Source organism: Chenopodium album, chromosome 10 (assembly GCF_948465745.1).
Source record: "Chenopodium album chromosome 10, dcCheAlbu1.1, whole genome shotgun sequence".
Classification (NCBI taxonomy): domain Eukaryota; kingdom Viridiplantae; phylum Streptophyta; class Magnoliopsida; order Caryophyllales; family Amaranthaceae; genus Chenopodium; species Chenopodium album.
In genome coordinates, this window is record NC_137843.1 from 61154789 (window position 1) to 61160695 (window position 5907).

The following is a 5907-nucleotide window of genomic DNA, read 5'->3' on the forward strand; positions in this document are numbered from 1 at the left end:
AACAGTGAAACTTGAGGAAATTAAGATAGATAAGTCTAAGAAGAGTCGAATAATAGAAACAAGTGGAAATAAATCGGTGCAAGCCGACAGTTGAACTAATGAATGTATTAATTTGGCGTGTCAGCCTTGCAAAGCGCTCATAATGCGAAGGAATTTTGGGTAGATTTGCCCCCCTAAAAATGCCCCCTAAAGTTTGACATGTTTTGATCGAAATACTTTTATTCGGCTTTTGGCGGCCTTCCAAAAGGCCGTAGAAGTTGGACACGCAACGGAGTTTTAGCCTTTGGGAGCAACACTACATACACCTCAATGTCACAAAGACAATAGCCCATAGCTTTGACTTTTTAGGCTACTTCATAATATATACGGTAATTTAGTCTGATCTGATTTGAAATAAGTAGCACTGATATACTCCGTGATGAATAATAGTATGATTTTGAATATTTGAAAAATTAAGTAAAATTTGATTGAAGTATTGTATTTTTAGGGAAATTTTAATTTAAATATGTTATCCCCTACATCTTAAAAAGATGTTTATATTCCGACTTTGTATGATTTTCAAAACTTATCCTTTAACCTTTCTATTGTTATTTAATTAGCATAATAAGTATGTTGTATATGTACGGTAGCCACATCCCAATTTACTTTCACTTCTGGCCTTTACTAAAATTTCAAAGTTCGGTCTACTTGTTCATGATTATTAGCAAGCAACATCCACTGAAGGTGGTGGGGGCCTTGGGGGTGAGGGGAGAAGGCAAAAAGGGTAAGAGAATTTTCGTCCCTATATTACACCAAGTGAAGATTGTTTTAACAATTTATAGTTGTAAGATATAATCCGTAACACTGGATTAAATCTATTATAAATATGTAAGGAACATTTTATTAAAATATACTTGTAAACTACTAATAAAAGCTAGTAAAAACAACCAATAGGCAATTAGGCAGTACAATAAACATAAAATATATACTTATAAATTTATAATGATAAGAAAGAGGTTTGATGAAGCCTACTTGGGCAAGTTGTTAACGAGGAAAGGGCCTCTCATTTTCCTGCCCCAAAGGCCATGTTACCCATTTGAAAATCGATTTCCAAGGATCTATGTACTTTGTGCAAGTTAATTATGCATTTATGAATTATTGATAAAATTGATAATTTATGTATTTAACTATTAAGGCTAGACTAGCTAAATAAATAAGTACCTATAGAAAATCAAAGAAACCAATTTGCGTTGCAAGATATATTCTAATATTCTTATAAGATGCTTTTGTCCATGAAATATTGAATGGCCTTTGCTATAACCAAAGGTTTAGGCCTAATCTTTAGTGACCTAAAAATCATGGATTGGGTTGGAGACTAGCCATATATACATATATAACGAAGGACTCAATGCTCTCTAGTTATGTACAGATTCATATATCTACATATCTCAATTTTTGTCCAAATGGTTTATCATTTCAATAGTGATTCACATTGAGCTGAGGTCCTTTTCTTTCGTCAATTCGTTCTTTGTTCGATGTGCACAAATTATTTTTCCATCACTTTTTTTTTTATTTTTTTTATTTTTATTTTTTTATTTTATTTTCTCTGTCCAATAATGATTCTTATATTTGCTAATCCAAAAAACGTACACATCTAAACAATTGAATCATCAACAAAGGAAGTATTTGTGCTTTATACACAATTAATTCGTAGGCTTGTTTTCTTATGTATAACTGAAATAGAGGGGGTCCATGATTTCTAAGAGTTTATATTTAATTTTTTCATCCAACTTAAGGTACATTTTTAGCTAATTATTTGGCAAGCTGGTTTTCAGAATTTCAGATTATGATTTATGGTTGACGTACGTGAAAGGTATTTTCTAAATCAAAGGTGGATTTTTGGTAGAAAAGGGGTGACTTTTCAAGAATAAGCATAATTAGTTATGTTGAATATGGAGTACTTGAAGAATATAGAATACTGAATACTACGTATATTTTTTTTTGAGAGAGAAATACAACGTATATATAGTACCCCTAAAAAAAAATCATAGTAATGCATGCAATATTATACCTTTATTCGTAAGCTATAGTAACACTGTTTGATATAACGACTTTGTTGAAATTAATATTCCATCCCCCCTTAACATGGAGAAGTACGTATGGTACGTACCTTCTCTAATGTAATTGAATTTTTACTCCATCAAGTACTCTGAAATTAATGTTGTGGTCCATTAATTTTTTTTATGCACATAAAGTTTTACTTAAGTACATTATATGTTCCCTAAAAAAAAAACATTATATGTAGTATGTACATAGGATTCTTGACAACCAATACTATGATATTTTATACTATGCTCATGAATCAATGATCTATAGGCAGAGTATAAATTTAACTAATCGACTTAAGATTATTACAGAAGAGAAAATTAAGTTTATCCGATAGTTATGATATTTATTTGATGTGATTTGCATACCGTACTATGTTAAGAAATTCAATCAACGTAAATATCTTAATTTAATTTTAAACATATATATATATATATATATATATTTTTAAATATTTCGTATCTTTCTCACGTGGGTAGTTTATTCATTGAAAACAAAGCAATCTTTATTTACAAATTGCACTCTTCACGGTTTCACAAGGCCACATACTATTTCCATACTCTATGTCACCCCTTTAATAATTAATTGTAAAGCTTAATTGTTTTATAGCAACATATTTTAATTAGCTTGTGTGCTATTTTGATTCTAATCATCTCATAATGCACAAAGCCATTTTGCAGCCGAAGAGTCACGCTAACTTCACTTAAAAACGGCCTCAATGTCTCCTGTAGAAGGTACTATCTCATTCACTTTCCCTATCTTTAATTTGGTTTATCTTGCTTGCTAGCCTGTACTAATAATTATGTGCTAATAAGTTAATACAGAAATATGTGTATGGTATACCATACAATTTTCGTAAGCCTTTTAGATCATGTATTTGATCAAGTGTCATTTTTCTAGTGCATGCATGTGTATTTATTTATATATACCAATAATATCATTTTAGTACTTTATACAAATGTAGTTTACTTAATTAACTATCTCATTACATTTTTTGAGTAATAAAAAACACTCATTTCAATTTATATTGGTGCAATAATGTGGTTTAAAAAAAAAACAAAGATTATATTGGTGCAATAAGGTGTTTTTATTTTTATTTATTTTTTAATTTTTTTTTTTTAAAGGTACAATGTACTTTGATTTGTACTACGTTAGGTATTACGTAGTATTAGATTTTCAAAACTAAATAGCCTTATTAGAGAGTACTTTTGGAATGATCGAAAAACTAGATAAGAGATTACTTTTGGAATGATTAATTGAAAACACCTTAATATATACAAATTTTTATATGATTTTTTTCACGCTTAGCTTACATATTGGTAAGCTAGCTGGGACTGGGATAATGAATACATGTGAAGAATACATTAATATACGAATATAATTAACAAATTTAGTTGATAAAGTTTGTACGAAGTTGTACTCGATTGAGATATAAATTCAAAGTTGACCAATTACATCTATTGTCCTGTTTATTATTGTAATTCACCAATTCATTACTAATTAATTATAGGAGATTTTTTATATTATCTACATTTTATGCTAGCTAGCTACCTCGTATGATTAATATTTCAAATTCTGGCGAGACATGAAGATGATATTATAAATGATGTACGTAACATGTAACGTTAGAAATTAAACCATTAGTATACTATATGTCCCTCTTGTAAAGTTATATAGAAATTAATAAGTTTTATAGTCAACCAGTTGACATCTCTTTTTATAGACTTCATTCCGCTATATATATTCTTTTCAGATCCCTTATTTTAAGTTCTTCCAAATAAATTAAAATTTAAAAAATCCCTTATTTTAGGGCATCCGTTTTATTGAGATCAAAATTATCGGATATACTTTTTCAACAAAAAAAATACAGTACGTAGTATAGTACTACATCAGTACGAAGTATATTTTAGTTTGAATCTAGCATCATAGTATTAATAAATTTTAGATAGGGGCAAAAATGCATTTGTACTTTATACAAGTATTTTTTAATGATGAAATATTGCTTATAATTACTTAATTAGGGATGTCAGTGGGGCGGGTCTCGTAGGAGACCTGCCCCATCCCCGTCCCAGTTGGGTGGGGATGGGTCTTGGTTTGGCAGGTGGTGGGGTGGGGATGAGGATAAAAATTATACCCGCCATGGGTGATGGGGCGGGGGTGGATTTTACATTGTACCCGCCTTACCCGCCTCACCCCCACATCTATATATTTTTATACTATTTTATATATAAAAAAATATAAATTAAAATAGTAGATATAATAATTGTAATACACTTATACTATAACTAAAAGAGTGTGTAATACTTCTTCAAACAAAAAAAAAAGAGTGTGTAATATTAACAATAATTTTTTTTTCTAGTAATCTATATTAATTATGTTGAATTGTGTATTGGGAGGTGGGGATTTTAGGTGGGGATAAAGTGGGGATGGATATCCAAGTGGGGGGTGGGGCGGGGATGATTATGAAATTGTACCCGGCGGGACGGGGATGGGGATGAAATTTTTTTGTGGGGATGGGGATGGGAAGGCCAATATCTGTCCCGCGCCGCCCCATTGACATCCCTACTTATAATCGAGGACAATTAGGTAGTATGCTTCGTATGCACCACAATTTAAGGACACTACTTTTTTTGAGGAAATTTAAGAACACTACTTAATACTTCATGAAATATTATTCGCGCTATTACCAAATGTTAGAAAATAAAACCAAATATGATTTGCATGACTATCTAATTGTTTTACATTGATGAAATAGGTCGGAAAAGAATGATTAACATAGGTCTGGACTAATTTTATTATCAATTGGTTGTAGGATGAAGTACTAGTAAAATTATAAGGATATGGAGAATACACCGTTTTTTATTAGATTTGAAGTACTAATTTATACCGAGTACAATACTATATTCTCCGCGAGTACTATACTATATACAATAATACTATACTAACTTACGTACTGCACCGATTTTTATCAAAATTGAAGTACTAATGTACGATACTATATTTGTGGTCAAGAGATTGTTCTGCAACTTAAATGTAACCCACTCCATAAAATTACAAACTGATGACTCATAGAGATGATCAAGGGCTATGGCCTCATGCTGTCATGCATGCCGACCTTTTCATAATTAAACTTATAATTTGTACTATTGATTGAGAGTCAAAATTATATGTCTATATTACTCCATTTATGTTTGTTTATTAGATTTGCATATCTTTGATCAACTGATTTTCTGGCTGCATAAAAAAATATTAATGGTTGTTTAATTTAACTGACTTTAATCAAAACCCTGAAGCATAAGCTGCATTGTAATTTATAAGTGTATTTTTTTTAATGCATATATTTTTAAGTGTAATTTAAGTATTAAGGTTCTTTGGTCTGCAAGTAAGTAATATGGGTCACTGCCCCTAAGTCCTTAATTTATAGATACATTGTACTACAACTACTTTTAATTTGGTTTTTTGAAATACCATAGAGTCGCATAATCTATTACTTTTATCAACACTTTGTCATGCAAGTTAATTAGTTGTCACTTTTTGTACACATATTATCTTCAATAATTTGAGCATATTGCTCATTAGATGCATACATATAACTTATTTTACAGAATATAGCTAGTCCATCTATTTGATGAGATTAGGACTTATATATATTTAATTTCTTGTGTATGGCAAAGAATTATAATTTGAAGAGTGCTTCGTACTCTCTCTTTCATTATTCAATAAATCCCGATAACTCGATTCTAAGTATGTTTTTAATTACTCTCAAATACTTAAATTTCCCTTTATACCTTTATCGGACTTTATTGACTTTAATTACCTTCG